General features: G+C 46.1%; 1 protein-coding gene across 7 annotated transcripts in view; it reads left to right on the top strand.

The window, feature by feature from the left end:
- The first annotated feature begins 333 nt into the window (after positions 1-333).
- ncoa2 (nuclear receptor coactivator 2) overlaps positions 334-22,000 on the top strand; it is a 76,089-nt gene continuing 54,422 nt past the window's right edge. For 3 of the 7 annotated variants that reach the window (XM_029254574.1, XM_029254583.1, XM_029254582.1), the window contains exon 1: positions 334-800. The gene's annotated coding sequence lies outside the window, so the exon portion shown is untranslated. Of the gene's footprint in view, positions 801-2,266; positions 2,383-5,998; positions 6,138-22,000 lie in introns of those variants that run through there. The other 4 variants (XM_029254576.1, XM_029254575.1, XM_029254580.1 and 1 more) reach the window with 2 other exon arrangements.

Genomic DNA, 22,000 nt, shown 5'->3' on the forward strand with positions numbered 1-22,000 from the left:
GTATCGATTGCTGCAGTCATAAATTGGAGGAATTGGACATTTTGACATGAAATACGTATTACTGTGAAATATGTGGGAATGCATCAATTTCAAGGTGTAAATACACAGAGAGCTGACGCTGCTACTTATTTATTATTCGCGCGCGCATTTGGAAGGCGAGCCTGTATGGACTGAGCAGCTCGAGCTGAACGTCCAACCGCACATCTGGAACACTAAGTTGCTTTTGAGAAAAGCGTCCGCTCAATTAATACATGACGTGAACGTGACGTCGTCGCAACAGGGTGAAACATTCGAAGAGCCGCGCGGCTCCGTCCCGTTCCCAAGTACCGCGTGGGGCCGCGCGGCGGCGCTGCGCGTCCCCTTTCCCCTTCTTCGCCGTGTTGCCTGGCGCTGCGCGCGCCGCACGGCTCGTGGCGGCTGTGTCTGTAACCCTTCGCGTCCGCGCGGCCGCTTTCGCACCCGGGCCACTCGGCGTGGCGTTCCGCTGAGACGAGAACTCATCCGGGCGCGGAGAACGGGGTCAGAAGTCGGTGCGCGAGCCGAGCTCCTCCCGGTGGGGACCCCCCCCCCTTTCCTCCCTACGCGCGGGTCGTGCGGGACCGCAAGCAGAAACCGAACTCGCGGCTCGCGCTCCGCTGGCGGAGCCTCGATCGGCTCGGAAAAGCGGCGCGGCAATGACCGCGCGACGCTCCACGGCCACGCGATCAGCCCAGGGGAGCTGCAGCTGCAGGTGAACCGCGCGCCGCCGACTCCGGGGTTCGGACCCAAGTCCCACAAGTGCATCGCCGCCCAGCAACCAGGTTCGTGCACTTCTTTACCTTAATTACATCATGGGCAGTTGGGGGGGGCCTCATACACCGCTTTATCTGCTTTATTGACAAACTGCTCTCTTCTACAGCCATTTTTTTTTTCCTGTATCTGACCTCCCTGAGTAACTGTATACTATTATACATGATTATATATAAAGTGCCAAATGCTATGATATGCACGCGCGATGAAATAGTTAGTTGGGGTGCGCGCGGGCCCAGGACACACACAACGTCACATGATGAGTGCGAGGAGGTGTGTACAGTTTCGGCTGGCGAAACAATATGGATGGGAGGAGGAGGAGGAGGAGGAGGAGGATGGGGGGGGTGGATTTTTATATCGGCAAAGTCAAAGTGCGGCTGTTGTGCTGTTATGGGATCGATTGGACGGTCCGACCCCCCCTCCCCCCTCCATGAGCATCAATGGGAGAAGCGCAGACCGCCGGTGACCTACATAGTGGAAGCTGGACCACAGCGGGTCTTCGAGCTACGGAGTCCGTCCCCCCACTCCCGTTCCACACCTTTCGTGTCACGTGACGAGCACAGCGGGTAAAATAATTGAACCTCCGACGGATCGTGGCTTCTGCGTTTCTTACACGTGCCGCCCGGCTGTTTGAAAGGGTGCCGGCCCCTTTGATTCCGTGTTGTGCTGAGGTGCCGCTGCACGTGGAGCCACCCCCATACGTCACTGCTCGTTTTAATTAAAGGGAAATTAACTGATGTCCTCTGATGAGCTGGCTTGCCATGGGTTGTACCCTGTCTCACGGCCTGTGGTTTCAGGGTAGGCTCCGGACCACGGTGACCCTGCACCGGACAAGGGCTCATTGAAAATGCATGGACAAATTAATTGATCGTTTGGGCAGGAGTACATTGGGTCCAAGCAGGATTTTTCTAGCCTCCTGAAGGAGTGGTGCTTAAATCTATTACTATTTGGGACTGGAAAATTGTAATTAGGCATTAAAAATGATGGCACATTTTTTGCCATTAGGTGTGTGTGAGTGAAGCTGCAGTGGTAGAACATGGGAGTGTGAGGGAGCGCTCTGGTGAGTCCTGCCCGGGAGAACACTGCACCGCACGGTTAATTTATACCCCAGTCCATTTGGTGGCCTTAAATTATTCAGGCCTTCCGTGCTCATTTTCATTTTTTGTGTTGGTTTCATGAGAAGTTGCGGTTAAGGAATCGGGCTGCGCTCGGTTTGGGGCGTCTGCGGTAAATTTCTGGAGGGTGTTATCTGTGTGCGAATTACACGCTAGGTTAGGGGACATGCTGACAGAGAACCTTCTGGGGGCTTGCAGTACTGCTGCACCTTGTGCTTGTTGAGGGTAAACCTGCCGAGGGGACGAAAGGTGGCTCTGGATGTGGCCACTTGACCGGGTTGGTGTTGTGTCCTGACCCCTGTAACCGGTCCTGGGTCAGAGAGTAGAGTCCACGGCGTCTCTGTCCTAAGCCAATAAAGGCACAGTGTACCTGAAGTGCTTTAAGTTCCTGAACTTTGATTATTGTTCAGTTCGGTTGCTTCCACAAAAGACTGGTTCTAAAACGTCCACATTTTTTCTAAAGCCGATCTCTTCTATGGTAGGCAATTTTTCGATTTGTTACTTTTATTTATTTATTTAACAGATACCTTTCTCTGAAGCAAGTTGCAATGATTTATACAGCAGTGTACTTTTTACTGCGTCAGTTCAGGATAAGTACTTTGCATAAGGATACTGCAGAAGGAGTGGGGATTTGAACCCAGGTCTTTCGACTGTCAAGGCTATGGCTCCCACCACTACACCACCTGGGGGTCCATACCGCTGTAACCAGCTCATAGTGGGTCCTAAACATTGTACATCTGAAAAGGATATGTTTTGGAGTCCCTCACTTCATCTTTTCGAAGACTCACAATTGAAGTATTAATCTCTGCGATGAACTACTCATCTAAGCCAGGAGCAGATGCACGTTTTCCAATACAATCAAACTGTATTGATTAATTTACTATTCAAAATGCCTTACTAATATACTTGTAAAGTTTTTAAAGTTGTGCTGAACTTAACTGTTAGAAAGAGAGCAAATTTTAATGTACTGGGTTTTACCAAATGTGAGACCTATCATTTAATCACTGTAGAAAAAAATTAAAAGAATTGCAATAGAATATGTATTATTCCAAATTTTTGTTTTTTTTTTTAAATAATTATTTCATCTTCCTTGCAGTATGCTCCTGAGAGCAAAATAAGGCTTTTGGATACATTTCTTGGAATTCTAATAAGCTGTTGAAACTCCCTGCCAACAATTTGTATTATTTAAAAGCACGTGCTTCCCACTAAGGTGCATTAGAGCCGAGCACCGTACTGTGTAGAGTTTGGGAGATGCACTGAAGGACACGTGTCCTCTAGAGTGGACATGAATGAATGTGTCTCGGGAGGTTAAATGTAATAGTTTCTGTGTTTGCTTCCCTCTGTGGAACCTGGCTCTAATTTTTGTATGAAATAAAATTTGTGCGATTAAGTCCGCTAACCTGCCCCCTTAAATTTTATTGATAATTAATCTGTGGACATTTAAAACGACATTAATGCTTCATAACCTGGACGAAATTGAGAATCGGTTTCCTTCTTATTATTTGCTGATATTTTCTGAGGATGACCTTTTTTCTCAAGTGGCTTAACCATAGACTGAAGTGTCTGTCTTTACCCTACGGTAGCATGTGTTTACTGTATTAACCCAAGCCGAGTACCTTGCTCAAGGGCCCAATAGAAGGATCCCTCCTGAGAGCCCTGAAAGCTCACGTGCTACTTACTGCACTTGAAGGGACATTGTTCCCTGTGCACTCAACATCTTCACTTCTTGTCACACACTCCTTTTTTAGACATACCAAGGAATATGTAAATGATTTATTTGGAATGTGAAGTAATTTCGCAAAACGAGTCGGACCGGTTTTTGTAATATCGCTCTCGTTCTCGACAGCCCTGGTGCTCTCAGCCTGTTCGCAGCTGTCCGGTGTGTTCCTCAAAGATTGGTCTGTCAGTGTAGTGTGTGTGTGTGTGTGTGTGTGTGTGTGTGTGGGTGGGGGTGGTAGTTGTGTTACATCTGCAGTCTGTGGAAAAGCTGTCGCACAGTTTTATTTATCAGCTTAACAGATGCCTTTATTCAGAATGAAAGTACAAGTTTTCATCCGTTCCTGCCGCTGGATGATTCAGTGAATCTGTTGAGCAGATCAGACATATGAGGGTGTGTTTCTCTTAATTCGATCTTCTTTTTGCTGCCAAGTGCACATCATTAGCACCATGTACTATATCACTGTGACTGGTTATCACATTATTATTATCATCAAATTTTATTAACCTTAATTTTGCTGCTTATTAATTTATTTTTTTAAACCTTAGCTGACACCTCGGTCCGAAGGGACTTGCAATGTTATATTCTGAACTTTATATAAAAATTTACCCATTTGTACAACTAGGTAATTTTTACAGTATCGTTTGAGGGTAAATTTCTTCATCAAACATAGATTTATGTTTATTTGTTTAGTAGATGCTTTTGCAAATTGACCTACAACTCAAAGTCAAGGTATTAAAGTAGGACTGTGATTTGAACTTTCAAACACCCTAACCACTATGCCACCTGCTGGAAAACTGGGGGGGGGGATAATGAAACCTTTTTGGGATGAAGGTTTTTTCAAGGCAGTTAAAGGAGATGTGATCTTTTGAATTTATTCAGTTAAATCAGTTTGCTGCACTTTGTATCATGTTTGCGGTGCACATACTGTTGAGCCCCCCCATAGCCTGAATGTGCTAAACTAGTCTAGTATTCTCTGAATCATTTAAACAGTCTGAAATTGGGCAGCAAGCTAACCCAGTTTCCCGAATGTGAGTTTTCTCTCGCCAAAAATGGCTGGGTTTCACGGAATGGAAGGGGAGAAAGTCGTGCTGTGGAATAGAATATTAAATGAGTCCCTGCCCGGTGCACCCACTTCCTGCGAAACCAGAGCAATCAGAAACCACACATGGCTTCTCTGGCACAGAGCCTGAGTCAGGTTCCAGAATGTGCCATTAGATGCCCGTGTCATTGTTTTTGTTACTACTCTTTCTTATTGAGTTCGTGTGGAGGATTATATATAGTTTAATATTAGATTTTATTGAATTCATGTATTTACAATAGCTGGAGATTATTTGCATTACCTGTCTCTCTTCCCCTTCATATACAGTGTTATATATAAAATATGTATTCATGTTTGTGTTCACTTATATGAAGCACTTATTCATATGATCTGCCAGATGAACTTGTCCAATAACTGACATAATTATAACAAACCAACTGTTTTTACAGTAATTAATTCTGTCCCCCTTTTTTTTTTTTAATAAGAAATATGTGTGACCTGAATATCTGTCCCTACTATGCATTTAACACATCCAACATTTTGGCCACCTCCGCGCAGTGAAGTGGGGGCTTCTCCAGGTTGTGTATTTTGTGAGCCACATGCAAAATGTATCATCCACAGGCGGTGTCCTGTATTTTGCATGAACACTGACATGTTAGGCATTTCCATAATCCACACAAATTCCTATTGAGACTAATAGTTAAAACACACAGTGTGTATGTATTATATACTGTATATATGTTAGTTTTTAAAGACATTGGAGTAATAAATTACAGTATTACATTATGGTATTTGAATATTGGATTCCTATATATTGTATATATTTGCTTTTATTGTATTGAGTGCGTGTGTGCCTATTTTATTGGAATGACTTATGTTCTGCACTGACCAGCAGTTAAAGTTTCAGTTCTTGAATTTAGCGGCAACAAAATCTCCCCTTTATGAATCGCTGACAATGATTAGTGTGAATTTTCGATAACCATTTAATAATGAAATTGTCCCCGGCTGTAGTGTTTTCGGCTCGCCGGCCCTCCCCCCCCGATCACACTTCTTCTCACTTACAGCAGTAAGTAGTTTTAGCGTGTGTGTTGTTGTGTCGTGCTGTGCTCTGGCCTTTCCTTTGTGCGTGTTGCGGTGTGTAAATGTTGGCGTTTGTGTGTCGTGCTGTGTTGAGTGTCCTGGGTTAGTTATGGCTTTGTGTGCGCGCGCGGCGTGGTGTGCCGTGTGTGTGTGTGGTGAGTGCGCGCGTGCGGGTGCGGGTGGGGGCGGGAGGGGAGGAGGAGGAGGAGGAGGAGGACCGCTGGCGAGATAAACAAGCAGCCCAGTCATCGTCAGGCACCAGGCGGCGGAGGAACATGGCGGCGCAGTTCTCGGCTACAGCGCTGCTCCTCGGAGCCGAAGGTCAGAGCCACACGTAGCGCCGGGGATCCGGGAAGGACACCGGCGGGACACCGCATACACGACAGTCCCCGATGTGAGTGTTCATCTCCTCTCCGGTCATCTGCCGATCGCCGCTGTTTTGTCGCCGCGAGGAGGAGGATGAGGAGGATGAGGAGGATAAGGAGGATGGGAAGGGGGGGGTCTGTGTACGGGGCGCACGAGCTGTCGGCGGAGCGGCGCCTGAGCCTCGCCGCGTGCGCCGTGCGCGAGCCTCGCGCTGAACTCGCTCCCGCTGCGGTGCCACCGGGTGCCCGAGCGAGGCGCGATCGCGGTGCGTGAGGCGGCGGCGAACCGGGTCGCTCGCCGCGCCAGCCTGCTTATATACTGCTCTGAGGCTGTGTGCCGTGCGCGCTAATTTAACTGGGTTACGGGGGGGGGGAGAAATCGCGCTCGAGCACCGGCAGAGGGGCTGTGTGGTGCGATCGGAGCCGAGCGCGTGCACCCCGGCGCTTTGAGCTATGCTTTAAACCAGGTGGGCAGTTTTTAACACAACAACAACAACAGAACCCCCATGTGATTCCCCCCATGGAGCGAGCAGTGTGTTGCTGAGTAAGCCGTCCGCTCCGAAGTCCCCCTCCTGCTCGTCATTTCGCGCCGGAAAGTTTACATTTAACGCGCGGGTACACATTCAGCTTAGTGACACAATCGTGACTCTTAACTTATTCATCGGCTCGCTGTGGTGACGCGAGAATTGCTTTTTAAATGAATTTTTATTTTGTATTTTTAAATGGAGGCAGGGTGACAGGAAGAAGTTGTTTGAGCGACAGGTTTACGGTCCAGTCGTCGCCGGGCTGCCTGATGACGTATTGCAGAAGTACACTGTGATTGACAGCTTTACGGCCCACTCGGGTTTTAGGTGTGCCATGACGTATGCGGTGATTTAAGGTGCCTAATCACGCGTCTCTTCGCCGTCATTTTTTTCAGTAGTACCTGCTCATTTGCATAGGATTCCATATGAGTTAATAACGCGTGGCTTTGGCGATCTTTTTTTTTCTTTTGACCGATAGTGCGATTGGGAAAATCCTCAAGAGTTTTACGAAGTGACTGGTATTTACCTTCTGGTATTTGTTTTTAAGCTCTAGTAGTGAGAGTAACCATGTGATGTGGGTTTTTTTTTTTTTTTTAAACTCGCTATGCTGCACGCGCAAGAAGTAGTAGTATATAATTTTTGTGAAGATTCCTCGTAGATGTTATGTCTCATTTGTCATCACGGTCTACTCCTATTTCGGGACTTCGTATGGGCTAAACAGGCAGTTTCTTGCCCAACAGGATTCTTTTTATGCAATAGAATTTGAACTTTGAAATTCGGCTCTTTGTAATTCTTTCAGTTTTGGTACAGTCAGTGATTCATTAAATGATTAATGTCACGTTTGGTAAAGCCCAGTACGTACAATTCTCTCTTTCCAATCTTGGGACACTTTTTTTTTTTTTTTTAAAAAAAAAAAAAAAAAACCAGAATTTGTATTGTTCCTGTAATAGTAATGCAATGCGGTGACACTCAAGTTGACGGTTGAAAAGTGGCAATGTGGTTTTGAAATTGTCAGACAATGTTGCACCTGAAGCAAAAAAAAAAAAAAAACAGGCTGGTGAATTACACTTAAAGTTAAGTAATATAACCAGTCTAAGCACACTTAATGTGATTGATGTCCTGACTCGGCCACTTGAATAAAAGGAAAAAATAGCAGTTCTTATTTTTGGAAGCCATTTTCCCCCTAATTTTATCTAAATGTTGCTTTGGGTGTTTAAACGTAATTGGGCCTCCTCTGGAATGCCTTTGACGGGCATTTAACGTGCGAAGCGCAGGCCCGGCCGCTCTCACGCCAGCTGCGTCGCCGACTGCTCTCTCTCCAGGAGACCCCCCAGGGCCGCCGTGCGCCAGCGCCGCGCATCTTCTCCTCACATTTGCATCACCGTCACCGTTACGCAATACGGCTCCACAGTCGCATTCAGGCAGTCCATCGGGTTCCTCGAAAGGCCTTTCGGAGTGATTTTATGACATCATGGTAACACCTCTTGGCATTAGCTTTAATGCTTTTTAAAAAGCTTATTGCGCTGGCTTACCAGAATGGAATATCTCAAGGTTTTAGCGAACACACTCTGTCTTTTTGTTTTAATAATAGCCGGTCGTGTTAGAAAAAGTCCCCGTGACGAGCAGAATTCCAGGTAGTGAAACTGTTTAATGCTGAGGTCCGCAAACAGCAGCCAGTAGTGAAGTTCAGACGGAACTGTACGTCTGACCAAGATGCTTGCAGGCTGAAATACAGGGGTCGGGGGGGGGACTACTGTTTTACCCTTGAACAGGGACCTTAATGAAATTGCTTGAGTAAATATCCAGCTGTATTTTGCTCATTCTGGAGAAGCCATCTGCTAACCAGATGAATAACTGTTAGAGCGGGAATTGAAGTCAGACCTGCGTTTTACACATTAACGTGTTGTTGGCACATATGCTGTGATGGGTTGTGTGTCAATTTCATGTTTACGAGACTGGCGTTCCCACCGCTGAACTAAAACGGATCATTTTTGTTCAAGGGCCCCTTCGTTTTCGGTCTCCTTTCGCTGACTGGTGGGAGGTGGCCGGCCCACGGCCCGACCTTTGGATCCATCCGCGCTGGTATTTGCGTTTGGTCAGATTGCTCAAGTGCTGCTGAGCACGTGCGCCTTCGCTGCGTCGCTGCCTGCGAGATGCTGCAAGTGACCACTTTGCAAGCGCCTCAAATCCGGCACTTGTAAAAACAAAAAAAAAAATTGCATTGAGATTGGTGTGTGGTTAACATATCTATAATACTCATACAAATTTGACTGGTGAACAGGTCACGTCTAATGAACAGTTGAGCCCAAGACCCAACGTCATCAGGAAATGAAGTCTGTTACTGTTCCAGTATTGTTGACTCAGCAAACACCTAAGGTACCCTGCCACCGTTGCCCTGATCGTATTTGATAGATGGGCGATACCTCAGTCAAATATTTCAGGTCGAAAGCAATTATCCTCTGTCAGGCATGGCACATTTCCTCAAGTCTCCCCTTGAAGACGGCCTCTATCTTTGCTTCCCAAGGTGCTGTTGTGTCTGCTGCGTGGCGTTGACGCAAGTATTCGAGTTGCCTTCGCTCGGGCGCCGAGTCAGCAAAGTCTTGCGTGAGGGATGAGTGTGGATAGTCCCATTATTTGCTGCCCCTTAGAAATTTGTATCTGCACCCAAGTAAAGTAAGACTGGACCTCCCCCCTGAAATGCCTAAATGCTTCGGTTGATGAAAACTTGCGGCTGAATGAGTAAAGTTTATTGTGGGGGGTGGGGGACTGGTCAGTTTAACAGCAGTAGCTATAGTAATACAATCACTGTTGCTAAGCAACATCTGGTTACATGTAACATGTGATATACAGTATATTGCTGTTATGTGACCAGCCTTTCCCCTTTGTCCTCAATTTGGTCAATTTTTTTTTTTTTTTTTTTTAAATTTTATTTTTTCTTTTTTCCAATAGACATGTTGCCACTGCACTTTTAAATCGTTTACTTTCAGGTATAGATGATTGTATCCAATACAGCAGCATATAATCTCTATATTTGGCTGACTTTACTCCAGTCATACAGTTTTTAGGTCAGTTTGTGTATCATTGTATCTGAAAAATAATATGAAGTGCAATTAATTTTCATGTAGCATTGAGAATGTGACTGGTGGAATTCTGTTGTGGAGAGGTGTGTGTATGAGAGGATGAAATTATTTTGTGTGCATTCTGTAATTCTGGTGTCATTTTGGTCACAATTTTGTCCCATATCACTGGTAACCCGCTGTCCTGTCAATCTCTGATTTATAGATCTTGGTGTCAGCCTCAAATAAAAAAGGCGGCTCGGGGCGGCCGTCTGTTTGGTGTCCGAGGTCACACTTGTGACCTGAAGGTTGATGAAGGTTTGAATTTCAGGAGGGTTAGTGCTGCAGCTTCCTGATCTGAATTCTATCCACACATCAATCTATTATCAATAATGTCCAACACAAGGACCCGGTGATCTGGACTGTGAACTGGAAGCACAAGGCTTGAATCAGGGTACATGATGCATTGGATGCCAGTCTATTGCAGGACAGTCGCTCTCTCTCTCTCTCTCTCTCTCTCTCTCTCTCTCTCTCTCTCTCTCTCTCTCTCTCTCTCTCTCTCTGACACACACATTCACTCACTCACCGTTACACTTCCAACATCTCTTTGGATTGGAAAGCAGCCCTCAGTGTTTACCAAGATGCCAAGTGATGGAGTCACCAGACAGCCTATAGGACAAGTGTCACCAGTTAGCTTACATTTATTTGTTCCATGTGTTTTATCCCGTACAGACTTACATGGCTAATAGTATTTTGCTTGTTTATTACAATAATTTTGTGTACATTGCTCAAATGCACAAGATAGCAGCGATCTGAACCAGTATGATTTTGGCCTCCATTCCCACTCTTTATCAGTGTAGTTTAATAAGAATTCTGTAATTCCAGCGCATATATTTAATTTATTCAGATGTACGAGTGAAAAAATATTTTCTAGGTCAATGCGATAAAAATTCCTGCTGGACTTACTTACAAATTGTGGCTATTTTGCAAAATAATATAGCTTGTTAATCAGCAGTCGCTCACTGTAGGATTCTGTGAGGTACTTGGACACGTTTTAACTTTTTAATTTTCATAAATGATAACTGAGGGCACGGATGTATAATTTATGTGTAAACGAAGCACACAGAATGGCTCGTGTAAAACGACTCATCCGCAGAGTCAGAGACATCGATTTTAAAGCAATACTATTTGCGCAAAATTGTGTTCTCGCAAAATGCCGGACGCGAAAACTCACTGGTCACTGAAAGCTGCTCATACGAAGCGTAAAACTAAAAGTGCGGGTTCGAGGCCCAGCCGGTCGAACCACCGAGCTGCGGGTTTCATGCTTCCCGTGCGCGCGGTATCCCGGGCCGCGTCTGCCTTCCGCGCGCAGTGGCGCGCGTTCCTCCACACCCGACCCATGGCCTCGCGCCGGCGCGGCCGCTCGGCAACCGGCCAGAGCTACGCGCACTGCTCCATGCACTCGCGAGGATCTAAATGCGGTAAATCCCTCTCTCCCCACCGCTCCATCCCCCTCCCCCACCGTCAGGTTTGTGATCACATGACCGGGAGATCTCTGCCCGTCCAGTCTGACGATAGAGGCGGCTACCCACCCCCTCCCCCCCCGCAGCGCGCGCAGCCCGCCCGCTCCATCTGTGCCGGTCTACGCGCGCGGCCTGTTACTGATTTATAGGTACCGTTACGTAAAAACGCTGTTTACTTTTATTTTTTATTTTAATTCAAGGTGTCTTGCGTGGTGGGGGGACAATAATTCTTTTTTTTTTTTCTCGGCCCGTGTGTGAACTTGTTGGTTTTGGAACAGTTTTCACAAAACGAGCCAAGGTTGAGCAAAACGTGAAACAGAATTTTTTTTTTTTTTTTTTTTTTTTTTTTTTTTTTTTTAAACTTTCACCAGGTTTATCCTACTGTACTGTATGGAGCGCTGTTGAATTCCAATACACCTGTCTGAAGTGCTCCTTGCGTGCTTCTAACAGATGTAGCCACATTCAAACCCTCGTCCCAGGAAGCTTGAGGCACCGGTGCTACCCGCTGTACAACACCAGAGTCCACACGCATTCTCCGAAATCCTTGCGTTAGACCCCGTCCATATTATCTGGTGTTTTATTTGTCCCCTCCGTCTCGGGACTTCTGACGCGCCGTATAGATCCCGCACCCGAACGTTTGGCCGCTTGAGCGGGGACGACTCCCGGAGGGCCGCGTCGCCACCAATGGCCGCTTTACGACACTTTGGCTCTGAGGTGATTCGTGGTGTTGAGAGTGTTGGATGGTCTGGTGATTTCTGATTACGCTGCTCTGGCTGTCAGGTCGGTCGAAATCACCGAGCGCGTTACTGTGGTAGCTCAGCATCTTGATCATATAAGTATTAATATTAGCTTTTTATCTGGGGCAAGGACGAGGCGTCCGTTCAATTCCTGCGGCCTTCCGCGTTAAGGATTTTAGTTTGATCGGAGCAGTTGCCAGCAGGTACCAGTTCTTGTAGTCGTTAGTCGATTATTTCTGTGTTTTCGGTATGTTTTCAAAAGTTGAGAAGAGGTAAGCAGATGCGTGAAATACGGTGACAGTTAAAAGTTTGAGTACACCAGGGAAATATTTGTATGGGGTGACCTGGACAGAAGAATGAAACAATCCCCAAGTGTCTTGGAGCTCTGGGACCTGCTGCTGAAGAGCTGGGAAGACATAGCAGCTTATTTCTCGATCAAACTTAAGAAATTTCTTAAAAATTGTGTGTGTGTGTGTGTGTGTGCGCGCGCGCGTGTGTGTCTGGCAACATGTACTCAAACTTTTGACTGCCACAGTACATTGCAAATGATTAGTGATTGTTGATTATTATTGCACTTATGCTCAAGGGTACTACAGCAGCAGTATGACATGGGAACCAATGACCTTCAGGCTACAAGTCCATGTGCTTGATCGCGTACCTTCTGTTGCTCTTATGACTGACACCACAGCTTTCAGGCTTCAGATGATGATGATGATGAAGAAACTTCTCATTGTACACAATGTTGAAGTTAGTTGTTTCCCCCCCCCCCCCTTGTCTTTCCTTCCCCTTTTTTCTTTACTCACAAATTCACTAGAAAATTCTGAGATTTATTAGTCATTTGCTGAAGAGCTGTTTATGAGAGGGATCGCTTGTTTTGATTCAGCAGGCATATTTCTAGGAATTTGTGTGTAAAATCTATTCATTTCAGTTGTGATTACAGATCGGTTGTAGATCATCTCAAAGTGTGATAACTCGTTTTAAGAAATGTGCATTTTATGAAGATTAGTTTGGCCATATACCTCTACTGCTCAGTAGATGATGGTTTTTTTATTTATGAGTTGTAGTAATATTTAGATATTGTCTTTCAGCTTACACCAGCTGGTCATTTTTGTTTGAGTCTTATGTGGTATGGAAACATCTACAAATACAGATGAGCTTCATGCACACCCAAAAAAACGCAGTTCCTCCCTTTGCAAATTCAGTTTCACATTTTCACTCAGTAATTTTTGGTGTTGCAAGTATGTTTCTTCAACAAAACAATGTCGTTGACCAGTGCCTGGTTCTTCTAATGAGAGTTCAATGTTGATTTCATGTGTGGGTTTGAGGGTTTTAATTGGCCTTGAGCAGTGAGCTGTTGGGGCCTTTAGTTAGTTTTACCCCAGTGAATTCGGAGCATTGTGACATCCTTTTCTCCAGCAGTTTGAATGCAGTTTTAATGTTTCTTGACTACTGCAAAAATCATAGAAAATCTGCACCATCATGCATGTTGGCACTGTCCACTGCTCTTAAATCCATTAAGCAAAAAATATTTAGGGTTTTTCCTTTTTCATTATAAGTCATAGTAGCTGAAACCTTTGACTAATCTTGAGAAACTTGACATCTTCAAAGATCTGAAGCCTTGACTCCTGAAATGCGCCATGCATTTTTGCTGGAAATACCATTGACTCTACAGCTATGTTGACACTGGCAGAGAGACTCAATTCTGAGGAGTTGATGCCATCAGGGAGGAAGAGCCATTTCACCTCTGTTTTCCAGGCCACTTGGAGAGTGATTGTTGGCTATCAATAAAATGCTAATTATTGAGCTCCTGTCAAGGCTTAATGCCAGAAAAACTCAGGCAAGCTTGAGATGGCATGTCTATGTACAGATTACAAGGGGTATTTATTGCCTCAGTCCCACTTCTTCCTTTAATACTTAATGTTTAAATTATTCCCCCATTTCTTGATTTTGACTATGAATTGGCTACGTGAAGGTGATTGTTGATTAGCCATTAGCAACCCTTTTGTTATTGATCATGTGTGTTTCTTTCAGTGCCCAGGCCAAGTTATTCTTAGTGTGTAGATCTAGCACCTCTCCAAGGTAGTTCTCCCCTTGTGCTTGATCTCGTATGGGATGGTTTCCTGTCCCCAGAGTGGAATGTTCTAGGGACAGCTGGTGAACATGTCTCCCAGATCGGGCACCTCATACCATACCCATAGTTCAGTGGGGTCCATCTGGAGCACTTGGCCAGCTTTCTTCTCAGGCTGTGCAGGTTCCTGGGCCTCATAACTTCTCAGCTGAGTGGACAGCAGAGCTTTCTACCTCCAATACTTTTATTTATAGATCAGTTTTTGGCTGGGTTTATTATGTATATATAGACGGTGTTTCTGTGTTAAAGTGGTGCTTTGCTTTAGGTTTCCATATTTTTTTAGATTTGCCAGCATCATTTACTCAAAACCATTTGAATGGTTTTTGGTAAGCTGCTTTACCTTTTGCTGTCCATGGTTGTTCTTTTTGTAATATTTCATCTACTTGTGGCTTTTTGCCAGTATAACGGTGCACTCAGTCACTCCCTGCTGCCTTTTTGATGCCTGCCTCCTTCCAAGTAGTTGCTAAATGGATGGATGAGCCTTTTTATGCCCAGTTAATATTTGACTCACAAGATACTCCTTGCATTGTTTGCGAATATAATGGCCCCTTGCAGCGTACGCTCATGTCTTTTGCCCGACAATTGTCTGTGTGACGTGGGATGGGGCCCAGGGTCTTTGCATGGGATCGTGGAGGTGGTAGAGAGTGTTGGCAAACTGCAGTATTTTCAGTGGCCCCCTTGTCTCTTTTTTTAAAGTGGGGGGTTAAAAGTTGCATTGCATGACTTGGTTAATTGGAATTTTTGCTTTTTAAGTTTCCCCACCCTTCTTCCTGGTCACAATTACTTCCTTCAGGGCATATTTCCTCCTTGGAGTGGGGGAACTGGTAGTGTAATGGTTAGAGCTGCTGCCTTTGCACCCATAGGTTGCAGGTTCGAGTCTCACCTGGAGCTGTAATGCCCTTGAGCAAGGCACTTATCCTAAAAATGCTCCACAAAAAATTACCCAGCTCTGTAAATGGGTAAGAAATAGTAAGTCGCTTAACACTGTGAGTCACTTTGGAGAAAAGCATCAGCTAAATGAAGTAATGAGTGCATCTGTGTCTACAGCTTGTGGGTTGTGTGTTCAGACCCAGGTCTGAACCTGGCTCAGTTAGTGTGGAGTTTGGGGATCTTCTCCCCATGTTTATGTGGATTTCCTCCCACAAAGATGTGTTTCAGGTAAACTGGTGACCCTAAATTGCCCTTTGCATATGGTATGTGCATGAGTGAATGAGTGTGTGTGATTACCCTGTGATGTACTGGGGTCCTGTCCAGGCTGTACCTTGCTTTATGCAGTGTCTTCTGGGATAGGTGCTGGACAAGTGTTTGATGAAAATGGAGATAAGTGATATGGGGAAGCAATTCCCCCTTTTTAAGCCATATTGTAATAGTGATGCACCAGTGATGATATCATCCACAGAAATAAAGCAAGGCTTGTTGAACAAGAGGGAAAAACCACAGTGAGTTATGCATTTGTTTCGCTGAAGCGTGATGTGTGTGAGCTGGGACTTTTGGACCAGCTGTGGTTGCAGTGCCTGGTATCATGTGTGGTGCTGGTTCATCTCTACTTTCTCAGCCCTGCATATAGGGGGCGTACTGGTTAGAGCTTTCACCTTGCATTTGAAGGACTTGAGTTTGAATCCCACTTCCCGCTGTAGTGCCTTTGGACAAGGTGTTTAACCCGATTTAACCTTAACTCCATTAAACATTACTCAGCTGTATGAATGGGTAAATCATTGTAAATAGCTTAGTTTACAAATTTTGGGGAAGAAACATATGATAAATGACTGAAATTAGATAGCAGCTCCCCAGCACTGAAATCCCATCTTCGAGTGTTTCCAGCCATCCTGTAGAAGTGGGGTTAATATGGTCCAGGCGAGATTCATAATGGGTAATTACGGTGGACCAATTTCTGGGTGTAAAGCAAGTTTTTGCGATCTGTTAGTACAGTCAGAAACTTGTGAATTGGTATATTTATACTTTTGTGTGAGAGGCAGAAGTTTTTTCGCTGTCAACAGGTTTTTGGTCAGTGCAGAAACCCCCCACCCAGGCTCCCACGTTGCAGCCGGAACAGACTCGATGCAGAACATTTAAGGTTTTATTCCCCTATGCGGCGCTTTTGTTGGCTGTTACCCCTGCTCCTGTCTATCTCCTTATTATAATTAGTCTTCTTTGCGCCACATAATGCATGGTGACCCGCTGGGTCTTGCAGCGTTGGTTGGGGTCACAGGGTGGGGTACTTACAAGCTGGTATTTCACTCAGGGCCCAGTGTGACTACCCTAGCAGCTGGTGTTCGCACAACAGCGGAGTGCTGGACAGCTACAGCAAGCCGACGACCCTGAGCGGTACGTGACACGCTGCGTTTGCGTTAGCGTAGGTGGGCCTGGCGCGTGTCGCTGCCTGGTGTCCAGCAGAGTCTGCTCCGCGACGGGCCCTTGCATCAGGATCTCCTGTCCTCCGATGTGCCTGGCGCATGCCTGGGTGCCTGCTCCTTGGCAAGGGAAGTTGGCACTGCTCCAGGAACTCTGTGTGTGTATTTAGGGTGGGTGTTTTTGTAGATGGTGCCTAAAATGACAGCTACAATGAAGTGAGAGATTCAAGTGAGGTAGCACACCAACTGATGGGTTGAGGAAAGCGCTGTCCATTTCTGTCTATTTGTCCGCTGACCTGTAAGGCAGAGAAGCATTTGTCCATCAGACCGCTCTCCCGTTCCTGGACTTGAGGGGTTTCTCTGCAGAACTCAAAACAAAAACTGAATCAATATGCGTAATTAAAAATGTATCCATGGAAAATGCACAGAAACATTGTTGCTTGTAAATACTGACTCTCACCAGCTTTTTGATAATGTGCCCCCAGAGCAATACAGGACCGCAGATTCGTCTTTTTCCCTGGACGTGAACTCTTCAGCCTCGTGTGGAGTATTCAATGCAGTGCTTGGAACATGCAACTGACATTAATCGGACGTATATGCATAATTTTTTTTTTTTTTTTTTTGGGCTTTTCAAATTGGTGAAATAACATCAGTTTCTGTCCCTGAAGTGCAGCACAATTTAACAAACAATGTTTACCTTGCAATCCACCTTTATTGTGCTGCCACTAATGTCCGACTGCTCTTCCCGATGCGACGTGATCTGGTCAGAGAAGCAGCGTAATTAGACAGCCCTCGAGTGCATGTTGCGAGTGAATACGCTGTCCTGCGGAGATGAGATGTTGTTCGGGCCCAGTGTGACGCCGCCTTCTCCAGATGGATGTGCCCGCTCCTTGAGATTGTGCAATTTACTACCCTTAGTCCGTCGTGGTAAATGGGCACACTAATCCAATGAGAGCTTCGTGAAGTGCAGGCACCACTGAGAGTTGATTCAGAGGATGGAAACCTTCACAAACAGACTCCTAGGCTTCCTAGTTTAGTGGGGTGTATCGAGGGAAGACGCTACGTTCAATGGCTGCAGAGTGTTTGGCAATTCGAGGTTCAGACCCATATAGTCTCTGCTTGTCAGATTGTTTTTGTTGTTCTTTATTTAGCAGATGCTCTTTTCCAAAGTGATTTACAGCGTTGGGTTTGTCAGACTCTATAGAGCACTCGCTATGGTGGATGAATGACAGTAATGTTCCCTCTAGAAGTTCCAGACCTTTGTGCTGCCTGTTGACAGTGAAACAGTCACATGTGTGGCATGACCTTCTCACATGTTCCAAGAATAATAGACTTGCAGAAAAAGCCCATTGGGCTGTAAATCCAAACAAGGTACGAATTCCAGCGGGTTTGTGGCATCCTGCCTGTTGGAGACCCGCTTCCTCGCTGCTGATGCGCCGACAAAATTGAGACTTCGTCATTACCACCTCTGCAGCACCGCTGAGTCTCTTATAAAGCTCTTCCACGGGTGTCCTGCTCGTGCGCAGGCAGTGTGCCCTCTCTTATCGAATAAAAAGGAAGGGTAAGTGGTTGATGGTAGCACTGCAGTTGGAACTGAAATCGTGGCAGGGTTACTTGGAGGAAGATGAGTGTGACGCTGGCGCTTGGGAATCGCAGGATGTAAGAATGTGAAATAAACAGCGTTAGAGTGGATGATGGAGAGCCAAGTATATTTACGCCGGACTCTTGTCAGAGTGGGACAGGGGCATGTGGGGGTGTAGTTGGCGAAGCAGATGGCTAATATGCATAGCTGTGTAAACAGCCGTCATTCCATGGCACCTACACGTTACGATGAGGCTAATGAAGATCTTTTGAGTGCGTACCCTTTCGACAACCGAAACCCAGCTTCATGGGCCTTCTGCCGCCATAGTCCGTTTATGAAAATTATCATCATTAAATTATCTGACGTCTTTGTCTAAGATGTCTTACAATGTTGGGTTTCTGCATTGAACTACTACTAATTATTTGCCCATTTTGTCAGCCTGGTAATTATTGCTGGAGATTCATGGCAAGCACCTTGCTGAAAGGTACTGCGAGAGTGGGGATTCAAACCCAGGTCCTTCAAGTGCAAGGCTGTAGCTCAAACCAGAACTGTAGCCAAAGTTGCATTTGTTAATTTAACATTTTGAGTGATGCGCTCGGCTGTTCTGAGTCTTCGGTTTCTCTTTAAATTTGGTGATGACAGAACAGTACTCTGAAGTTTGAGGGCTGGCTTTGAGTCGAACCCATCTGCTGCTTTAGGTGGAACCCATGCAGATGAGAAAATGCCACAGAGGCTATGGTTTACCAGATCGCGGCTGCTGGTATGTCAGACCCTGCGGGTTCTCTGCATTCACCTTGGCTGTTGCGCTCTCTCCTGGGGGGGAGAGAAGGGAACGAAGGTCTGTGTCGTAGGTGTGGAGCAATACTGGTTCTTGTGTATGATGAACTTTGCACCCGGAACTGAGAGGGTAGACCCACCGCCTTCGCTCACCACGGCTGGGAATGATGTAAGTGGAACTTTGGTAGTCTCCTCGTTGTCATGTTAACCAGAACACTTAATTTAAGGAACCTGCGGGAAGTGATGGGATGCAGCAACTTTGTTGGATTTGGTTCAATGACGTGTTACCTGTGGGCTGTGTTTTCTTGTTCTTTGGGCAGTGAGTAAAATGACAGCTGCCATAAAGCGAGAGAGTCTCGAGTGAGATAGCAAGTGAAAGGCTACGGCTGAGCCAGGGTCCCGGATGCCGATGTGTCTTCGCAGCCATTCAGCAGACAATTCCCACAGGCGTTCTTGAGAATATGGGCAAAACATGCCCTACTTGTAAACTCTGCTAATATTCGCTTAAAAAACAAACAAGGCATTTTAAGGTTGACATGTCGTCTTCTGTGTTCCTTGATTGTATTTTATGCAGTATTTACTTAATTTATTTCTGCATGCTTGCTTTCATAATTGAGAACCTAAAATTGCCATGTCCAGGACCAGGGTTCACAACTCCAAAATGGCAAAAAAGATGTACAAATGTCTCTCGAAACATTGCAGACTGCACACATGGTTAATCTCTGCTTTTGGAACTATGATGTGGGGATGGAGGTTCCCATCAGGCTTAACCGTCTTCCACGAGACTGTGGAAACAAGCGCATGTGTGGCGACACCGTTGGTACTTCAGCGGGTGGCCCGCGCCATGTCCACGCTGTGTCCCGCGTTCTCTGTTTTTTTCATTTACATTCGCTCATCAGCCAAGCGTTTAAGGTTTTGGTTTCCTGTTGGTGTTGGAAAATCCCCTCAGCCAAGTGTGTGTGTGTGTGTGTGTGTGTGTGAGAAATAGACTCTTTAGTACCTGCCTGCTGTTGTCAGGTGGACCTGGGGGGACTTCGAGTCTTGCCTGAAACCACTGTAACCCCCATCTGGAGGAATTCCCCTTTGGTGGTCATGGTCAGGCCCAGAAATCACGTGCGGTGAGAACTGAGGTTTGCCTAAACCAATAGCCTGAGAACTTGAACTAATGTCCCACCAGGGCGTGAGGGAGTGTGCCGTGCGCTCGGAGGGCCGTAGCGATGGCGAGGCTTTCGCCGTTTCCGAGCACTCCGCTGAAGTGAAGCCATGGTTAGAGCTGGAAACAGCATGACGTGGCTCTTGCAGGTTTGAGCGATTGGGACAATTTTTGCCCACAGAAAGTCAGAAGGGCGATGTAATTTTTGTCATAAACGATCGCTAAGTCTTGGACATTCCCTGATTTATCTGACACTTTTCTCCACAGTAACTTAGTGTTTGTACATCTAGCTGCTTACTATATTTTGCCCGCTTATACAGCAAGGTAATTTTTATCGTATCAGTTCCAGAGTATGTGCCTTCTTTAAGGGCACTATGACGGGAGCGGGGGTTCAAACCCAGGTCCGTAGATTGACGGCTCTAGCTGTGGGCTGGAAACCTGATCATGTCCTCTTGCTGAGTTTTACCCTGCTGGAGATCAGTCACGCATGGACTTCGGATACGGTGATGATACACGTGGCAGTTCTTGTCCGTGTGTTTCAGCATTTTCAGTTTACTGTACTTGTTGCGAAGGCCTAATGTGAACAAAAACACACAGAAGACAAAGGTCAGACGTGATGAGTCGGGTCATAGCTGCATCCTTGGCATCCATTAAGCCAAAGTTGGACCCCCTCCCATATTAATGCTACGTAGGTCGTGACCTGCTCCACAGCCTTCCGGAATGGAATTGGTTTAAGTAGAAGTGCGACATCAGTGTTCCCCAGCGTTTGGTTTGAAGTCAGTCAGTGCAGAACCAGTCTGTACTCCTCCCGGCCCTTGAGTCACGGGTGGGTGTGTGTGTGCGTGCACGCGCGGCTTCTGGGGTGGTTTCACTTTCACACCAGTGTTTGTTCTTGCCCCCCCTCTGCTCTGTACAGTTTGTCACAAGACTCATTGTGTAACTTTTAGTAAAAGTACAGACCATGTGTGCCGCCGCTGTCACTCTTCTTCCCCGCAGGCATTCGCTGGTGACTCCAAGCTGCTGCCAATGGGGCAGCAAACCCAGCAATAATTTCCACCACTGGCTCACGTATCTGCGATGATCTAGCTATGAGTTTGTGTTCTATGTCGACGGATACGCCAGCTGCAGATTCGTGATGCCAGATTACGGGGCTTTGATCTGATGGCACTTTGCAGCCAGAGATCGTTTCCAAATCAGCGCTGCACCTTACTGAGCACTTGTCAACTTTTTAAGCATTGCTCAGAAAACCAGCTAAACAGTGGAAATTTGAAGCGACTGCTCATAATGAAGTTTGTATTTTCTTTCTGTGGGTTTTACACACTCAGCTGTGTGGGTGGCCCGATGGCACAGCGAGTAGCTCCGCTTCCTCACAGAGGATGTGGGTTTGATCCCTGCTCAGTCTGTGTGGAGTGTGTATGTTCTCCCTGGGGACAGCTGGTGGCGTAGTGATTAGGGCTGCTGCCTTTGGGTCCAGTAGGTCACAGGTTCAATTCCTACCTCTGGCTGTAGTACCCTTGTGCAAGGTACTTACCCTGAAATTGCTTCAGTAAATATATCCAGCTGTATAAATACGTAGATTAATTGTAAGCTTGTAACTATAATAACTGTAACCTTAACTTTGGAGAAAAAGCATCAGCTAAATGAATAAATGTACGTAAATGTGTCTTCATGGGTTTCCTCCCTCAGTCCAAAGGACATGCTGTTGAAGTGAATTGATGACTCTGTCACCCACAGTATGTGAGTGACACAGAGTGTGTTCCATTGGTGTATGGGTGAGTGACCCATTGTAAGTAGTGTATCTAGCGGTGGAAGTCACCTTGGTGAATAAGGTGTGTGGGCTGGTAACACTACATAGAGTTCACTGGAAGTCGCTTTGGAGAGAAGCATCTGCTAAATGAAATAATGTAATGTGCTGCATGTCTTGTGAGTGTTGGGCAACTTTTAACTCTTGATTCTTGAATGCCAGTTTAATGAAGTTATTGCCACAGTTGTGCTCTTGATTGCTGCAGCAAACTGGAGCATTTCGAATGTGATCCACCTGGAGGCGTCTTGCTTTTGTTT

Source organism: Scleropages formosus, chromosome 9 (genome assembly GCF_900964775.1).
Source record: "Scleropages formosus chromosome 9, fSclFor1.1, whole genome shotgun sequence".
NCBI lineage: Eukaryota > Metazoa > Chordata > Actinopteri > Osteoglossiformes > Osteoglossidae > Scleropages > Scleropages formosus.